The 8,303-nt window shown below is 39.2% G+C and overlaps 1 pseudogene; it reads left to right on the top strand.

Annotated features, from left to right (window-relative positions):
• The first annotated feature begins 2,052 nt into the window (after window positions 1–2,052).
• LOC124245468 (uncharacterized) lies at window positions 2,053–6,180 on the top strand (annotated as a pseudogene).
• Window positions 6,181–8,303: the final 2,123 nt, after the last annotated feature.

Here is an 8,303-nt window from a genome sequence, read left to right as displayed (position 1 = left end):
AGGCCTCCTTTGAGGTGACTGTATTGCAATTGGCTTATGTGATTGCGCTGACTGGCTAGGTATGCTGGCAGGCTGGAAACTCTCAAGCAGAAGCTGATACTAGTCCACAGAAAAAATTCTTCTTCCTCATGGAAATCACAGTTTTGTTCTTAAGGCCTAATTTCAAAGGCCCAAGGATGTACAAGACTTGTGCATAGAAAACTACAAAATAATGCTGAAATAAATTTTAAAAGACATAAATAAGTGAAAAGACATTCTGTATTCATGGACTGAAAGATGTAATGTTGTTGATATGTCAATATTAACCAAAGAAATCTACAGATTCAATGCAATCTCTAACAAAATTCCAACAGCATTTTTTATGAAAATGGAAATGCTGATTCTCAAATTCGTATGGAATGGCAAGCCAAAATAATCTTGATAGAGAAGAACAAAGTTGGAGGACTCACACTTCCTTATTTCAAACTTACAGCAAAGCTACAACAATCAAAATAGTGCAGTACTGGCTTAACAGTTGTGATGAAAATGTTCTGGCACTAGATAGTGGTGATAGTTGCACAGCATTGTGAATTCACTAAAAGCCACTGTATTGTACACTTTAAAATGTTTAATTTTATGTTATGTGAATTTTATTTTGTGATGGTTAATTTTGTGTCAACTTGACTGGGCCACAGGTGCCCAGATATTTGGTCAAACATTATTCTGGGTGTGTTGTGAGAGTGTTTTCGGATGAGATTAATATTTGAATAGCTAGACTGAGTAAAGCAGATTGCCCTTCATAGTGAGTGGCTCACATCCAATCCACTGAAGTCCCGACTAGAACAAAAAGCCTGACCATCCCATGAATAAGAGGAAACTCCTACCTGCCTGACTGCTTTGAGCTGGGACATTGGCTTCTCTAACCTTCAGACTTGAACCAAAACATTGACTCTTCTTGGGTGTTGAGTCTGCCAACTTTTGGAACCAGAACTTATACCATTGGTGCTCTTGAGTCTCCAGCTTGGTGACCGCAGATCTTGGAATTTTGCAGCCTCCATAATCTCATAAGTGAATTCATTACTGGAGAACCCTGACTAACACAGATTTTGATATTGAAAGTGGTTCTAGAGGGACAGAATTTTAAGGATGAGTTTTCTGAATTGGTTCTGGGCTTTCTGAAATTGGCTCTCTAATCCAATTATATTTAAAGATGCTACTGACTATTTCCAGCAGTAAAGAGAGCACTGATAATCTATGCCATGTTCTAGCAATGGAGACACGCAAAATATCACCAATGGGCATTAATAAACTACTTATAAGAAGCAAGGAGCTGGGCGACTGTATACTCTTCTGAACATTTTCAGCAAACTAATGAATATAATGAGACTAGCTGGTTGCTCTTAATGTCACTGGGCCAAATGGGGAAAGAAAATAATGACCTCAGCTCAAGTGCTGAATAAATGACATGAAAGCTTCTATATGTGCCCTGAAAGAGATTTTCACCTCCTGTAGCCACAGCATTGAGATTACTGAAAATCAAAACCAGTCTCATCCTAAAACTGGCTGAATTACCACACAAGTTGAACTCCTAACCTCATAGAATATCTACTGTTAACGTGAGGGCATTGATTGAGAAAGAATGAAATCCTGAAAGTTTGAATAGAGATGTGTGGTAAGATCCTGATGAAACTGGTGACACTGAGCCCCTAAATTCTATGCCAGTGGAGCAGGCCATTCCACCCCAGTGGGAGTGACCTCTACACCCCTGGCTGAGGGAATTGACCCTGCATTGCCTGAGGAAAATGTAATGGCCTCCCCTGAGGTAGTCTCCCTGTGGGACACTGTTGGTTCTTCCCAGGACCTATCCCTTCCACTCCTCTTTGTTTCCAAACATATAACTAGACTCAAGTTCCAGGAGGCCCCAAAGGGTGAAGTACAAAGTGTGACCCATGCAGAAGTTCACTACACTCCAAAAGAAGTGCTTGAATTTCTAATTCATACAGACAGAAATCCAAGGGACATGTGTAATAATGGATACTAAGTGTATGGGATAATGGTGGATGAAACATAAAGATGGATGAGGCCAAATTTATTGATATGGGCTCCCTTAACAAAGATGCTGCTTTTAATGTTGCAGCTCGGGGAGTTAGAAAAGGCTCTTACAGTTTGTTTGGTTGGTTGGCTGAAACATGGACCAAAAAGCGGCCTGAAGTGAGTGAGTTAAAAATAGCAGGCCCGCATTGGTTTAATGTACAGGAAGGAATTAAAAGGCTTAGGGAGATTAGAATGTTAGAGTAGACTGTCATTTAAACCTATTCACTCACACCAGAGGGTATGAAAATACATACTTTTCACTGATACTATGAGAAACAAATTTGTGAGAGGAGCCCTGGCATCCTTGAAGAACTCTGTGGTCACTCTTCTCTATAGGTCAGACCTGACGATGATAACTGCATTCACTGAATTGGGAAACCTAAATGCCATGGGAGTAATTGGATCCCAGGGTGATGGGGACCAAGTGGCAGCACTCAACTGCCAAAGCCAAGGTGGGCATTGTTCCCGTAATGAACAGCAGAGTCAAAGTAGCAATCAGATATTTGACTTGTGCAAACCTATGGTATTAGCTAGTTGATCACGGTAGTCCTAGAAGTGAAATATACAGGAAGCCTACTAAATTCTTACTTGATCTGTATAAGCAAAAATCTAGGTCAAGTGAACAAAAGTCTAACCTGAATCATAAAAACAGAGAGTCATGGCCCCTCAGCCAATTGCAAGATGAGCCAGTTTATAGACCCAGAACCCCTTCAATGAAGGGGAGGCTGAGTACCCTTGAGGAAAGACTTCAGTACACTGCCAAAAGTTTAGACTGTTAATCATTCTCCCAGTCTTCCCCTAAAAGACCTATGGCCTTTTTCCAGAGTAACTGTGCATTTGAGAAAGAAAATAATCAGACTTTTCAGGGACTCCTGGACAATGGCACTAAACTGACACTAATGCCAGGGGACTGAAAACTTCAGTGTGGTCCGCCAGAGTATAGGTTTATGGAGGTCAGGTGATCAGTGGACTTTTAGCTCATGTCCATATCACAATGGGCTCAGTGGGTCCCTGAACACATCTTGTGGTTATTTCCCCAGTCCCCAAATGCATAACTGTAATAGATATACTTGCAGATGGGAAAGGCCAAGGAGGAGCCACTAGAACTTCCTCTACCTAGGAAAATAGTAAACAAAAAGCAATACCACATTCCTCAAGGGATTGAAAAGATCAGTGCTACCATCAAGGACTTGAAAGATGCAGGGATGGTGATTTCCACCATGTCCCCATTCAACTCCATATTTGGCCTGTGCAGAAGACAGATGGATCTTGGAGAATAACAGTGGGTTATTGTAAGCTTAACCAGGTGATGACCTCAATTGCAGCTACTGTACTAGATGTGATTTCATTACTTCAGCAAATTAACAGATCCCTTGGTATCTACTATGCTGCTATTGATCTGGAAAATACCTTTTTCTTCATCCCTGTCAATAAGGACCACCAAATACATATTGCTTTCAGCTGGCAAGGTCAGAAATACTCCTTCACTGACACACCTCAGGAGCATATCAATTCTCCAGCCCTATGTCTTAATTTAGCCTGGAGGGATACTCATTGCCCTTCCCTTTCCCTTCCAAAATATATCACACTGGTCCTTTACATTGATGACATTAAGCCAATTGGACCTAGTGAGCAAGAAGTAGCTTCTACCCTAAACCTATTGGTAAGACATTTATGCATTACCAAGGGAGAAATGAGCCCAACAAAAGTTCAAGGGCCTCCTACCTCAGCAAAATTTCTAGGGGTCCAGTGGTGGAGACATGACAAGATATCCCCTTTAAGGCAAAGAACAAGTTGTTCCATCTGGCCTCTCACACAATCAAATAAGAGGCACAACGCCTAGTGTGTCTCATTATTTTGGAGGCAACATGTTCCTCATTTGGGTGTATTACTCTGGCTCATTTAGTGAGTGACACAAAAAGCTGCTAATTTTGAGTGGGGCCTAGAACAAGAAAAGGCTCTAAACCAGGTTTACACTGTTGTGCAAGTAGCTCTGTCGCTGAGCCATATGATTCAACAGATCCAATGGTGCTTGAAGTGTCATTGGCAGATAAGGATGCTGTTTTGAGCCTTTGGCAGGCCCCTATAGGTAAATCACAGTGTAGACCATCAGGATTTTGGAGCAAAGCCATGCCATTCTTTGTAGATAGTGACTCCCATTTTGAGAAACTACTCTTGGCTTCCTACTGGGCCTTAATAGAGATTGAATTGCCTAGCCATGAGCCACAAAGTTACCACGCAACCTGAGCTTCCTTTCATGAACTGGATGTTATCTGACCCACTAAGCTATAAAATTAGGCATGCACAGCAGCATTCCATCATCAAATGGAAGTATATATTTGATTGGGCTCTAGCAGGCCCTGAAGGCAAAAGTAAGTTACATGAAGAAGTGGCCTAAATGCCCATGGTTCCTGTTCCTGCTACAATGCTTTCTCTCTCCCAGCCTACACCTATGGCCTCATGGGAGTTCCCAATGGTCAGGTGACAGAGGAAGAGAAGACTCGGGCCTGGTTTACATATGATTCTGCATGTTATGCAGTCACCACCTGAGAGTGGACAGCTGCAACACTACAGTCCCTTTCTGGGATGTTCCTAAAGTACAATGGCGAAAGGAAATCCTCCCATAGGGCAAAATATCAAGCAGTGCACTTGGTTGTTCACTTTACTTGGAAGGGGGAATGGCCAGTTGTGTGATTATATACTGATTCATGGGCTGTGCCAATGGTTTGTCTGGATCAGGGACTTCGAAGAAACGTAACTGGATAATTGATGACAAGGAAATTTAGGGAAGAAGTATGTTGACAGACTTCTCGGAATGGGCAAAAAATGCAAGGATATTTGCGTTCCATGTGAATGCTCACCAAAAGATGACCTCAGCAGAGGAAGATATTAATAATCAAATGGATAGGATGATCCATTCTGTGGGTACCAGTCAACTTCTTTCTCTAGCCACCCTTGTAATTGCCCAATGGGCTTATGAACAAAATGGCCACGGTGGCAGGGATGGAGATTATGAATGGTCTCAGCAACATGGACTTCCATTCACTAAGGCCGACCTGTCTACAGACACTGCTGAGTGTCCAATAAGCCAGCTGCAGAGGCCAACACTGAGTCCCCAGTATGGTACCATTTCCTAGTATGATCAGCCTAATGGAAGGTTGATTACACTGAACCACTTCCATCATGAAAGGGGCAGCATTTTGCTCTTACTGGAATGGACATTTTCTCTGGGTACAGATTTGCCTTCCCTGCACACAATGCTTCTGCCAAAATTACCATTCATGGACTTATCCATGGTCATGATATTCCACATAGCATTGTTACTGATCAAGGAACTCACCTCACAGCAAAAGAAATGTGGCAGTGGGCCTATGCTCACAGAATTCACTGTTCTTACTATGTTCTCCACCATCCCAAAGTAGCTGGCTTGATAGAACGGTGGAATTGCTTTTCAAAGACTCAGTTGCAGCAGCAGGTAGGTTACAGTACCTTGCAGAACTGGGGCAAGGTTCTCTGAATCAATGTCCAATATATGGTGCCAGAATTCACGGGTTCCAGAATCAAGGGATGGAAATGGGAGTGGCATGACTCACTGTTACCCCTAGCAAAATTTTTGCTTTCTGTTTCTGAAATCTTATGCCCTGCTGGCCTAGAGGTCTTAATTCCAGAGGGAGAAAATTTTACACCAGGAGACACAACGATGAATCCATTGAACTGGATGTTAAGCCTTGCCACCAATTTGGGTCCCTCATGCTTGTGAATCAACAGGTAAGGAAAAGAGTTAATGTGCTGGCTGGCATGATTGACCCTGACAACCAAGGGGAAATTGGACTACAGCGGAGGTAAGGAAGAGTAAGTCTGGAATACAGGAGATCTTTTAGGGCATCCCTCAGTATTACTATGCCCTGTGATTAAAGTCAATGGAAAACTACAACACTTCAACCCAAGCAGGACTACTAATAGCTCGGACCCTTCAGGGATAAAAGTTTGGGTCACCTCACCAGGTAAAGAACCATTGCCAGCTGAAATGCTTGATGAAGGCCAAGTAATACAGAACGAGTAGTGGAAAAAGTTAATCATAAATACCAGCTATCACCACGTGACTAGTTCCAAAAAGGACGACCGTAATAGTTGAGTATTTCCTCCTTGTTTTGTTATGAATATATTTGTGTGTGTATGATATATTCAATAATTTGAATGGAAGTAAGTTTCAATACTTTACTGAAAGTGGTAAAATATAATACCAATAGACTGTGATAAGTGAACCCATAGTAACCACCAAAAAATTTATACAAGGTGATGCAATCTTGTATAAAAAGACTATAAATAAATCAAGATGGCATCCTAAAAAATGATAAAGTAACCCACACAAAAACAATAAAAGAGAACCAGAGGAACATTAGATTGGGAAAGTAAATAATAAAATGGCAGACTTAAGCTATAAAATATCAATAATTATCTTAAATGGAATTGATCTAAATACATCTACTAAAATGCAGACATTAGTAGAGTGGATATAAAAATATAGTCCCACTATTAGCCATCTATAAGAAACTCATTTCAAATATAACAATATGGGTAAATTGAGAGTTAAAGGATGGGAAAATATGTACCGTGCAAGCAGTAATCAAAAAAGAAGAAGTAGCTATATTAATATTGATAAAATAGATTTCACAGCAGAGAAAATTACCACAAGAAGAGGAACATTACATAATGACAAAGGGATTAATTCACCAGGAAAACACAATGATTCTAAATGTATATGCACCAAACAACAGACTTTCAAATATGTGCAGAAAAAAACTAATAAGACTGAAAAGAGAAATAGAGACACCCACAATTTTAGCCATAGATATCAAAACCCGCCTTTCGGCAGCTAACAAAACTACTGGAAAAAAAATCACCAATGACATGGACAAGCAGAACAACACAATCACCCAACAGGATCTACATTCAACAGCAGCAAAATACAAATTTTTGCAAGCGTCCATGGAATATTCACCAGAGATAGACCATCCTTCACACAAAACAAACCTCAAAAAATTTAAAAGACTTGGTATCATACAAATTATGTTCTCTGAACCATGATAGAATCAATTAGAAACCAATAATCAGAAAGATAAGAATATATCTAAAAATTTAGAAACAAAACAATAAATTGCTACATAATCCATGAGTCAAAGAGAAAATATCAAAATAAATTTAAAACTACATGGAAATGAATTAAAATGAAAAAAAAATCATCCCACAAAAAAATATGTAGGATGCCTCTAAAGCAGTACTTAGAGAAGAATTTATAGGACCCAAATCTACATTTTAAAAGAAAGAACTCAAATCAGTAATCCAAGTTCCTATTTCAAGATCTAGAAAAAAGAAGAGCAAAATAAACTCAAAGCAAGAAGAAGGAAGGAAATAATTAACATAAGAGCTGAAATCAATGAAATTAAAAATAGAAAAAATAACAAAAAGCTAGTCCTTCAAAAACTATCAATACAATTGACAAACCTCTAGAAAGACTGATAAAAAAAACAAAAATAACCAATATCAGGAATGGAACAAAGAGTATGAGTACAGATGCTACAGCCAATAAAAGTGTAATATGATGATACAATGTACAACTCAGCTCATATTTTCTTCTTAGAAGAAATGGACCATTTCTTTGAAAGCTGCAAACCACCAAAATTGAAACAAGATGAAATTGACATCCTGAATTTTCCTATGATCATTTTAAAAATTGAATTTGTAATTTAAAAGCCTTCCAGAGAGAAATATCCAGTTCCAGTTGTTTTCAATGGATAATCCACCCCAAAGTATAAAGAAGAATTAAGACCAATATTACACAAACTCTTCCAAAAAATACAAGAGGAGAGAAAACTTCTAAACTCGTGTTATGAGGCCACGATACTAAAATCATGCAAAGGCAGTACAAACAATGAAAACTACAGATCAATATCTGTCATAAATGTAGACACAGAGATCCTTAAGAAAATATTAACAAAGCAAATTGAACAATGTGTTTAAAGAATTTTATACCACGACCAAGTGGAATTTATTTGAAGTATAAAGTTTTTACTCATTATTTGAAAATTAACCAATATAATTGGTCATATCAACAGGCTAAGGAAGAAAAAACATATGGCCATATCAAATGATGCAGAAAAATCATTTGACAAAATCCAAAATCCATGCACGATGAAAATCTTCAGCAAACTAAGAATAACAGAGATATT

The sequence above is a fragment of the Equus quagga genome, chromosome 10 (assembly GCF_021613505.1).
Source record: "Equus quagga isolate Etosha38 chromosome 10, UCLA_HA_Equagga_1.0, whole genome shotgun sequence".
In the NCBI taxonomy this organism is placed as follows: domain Eukaryota; kingdom Metazoa; phylum Chordata; class Mammalia; order Perissodactyla; family Equidae; genus Equus; species Equus quagga.
The sequence above is the reverse complement of the archived record's forward strand: the minus strand, read 5'-3'. Positions and strand labels throughout refer to the sequence as shown.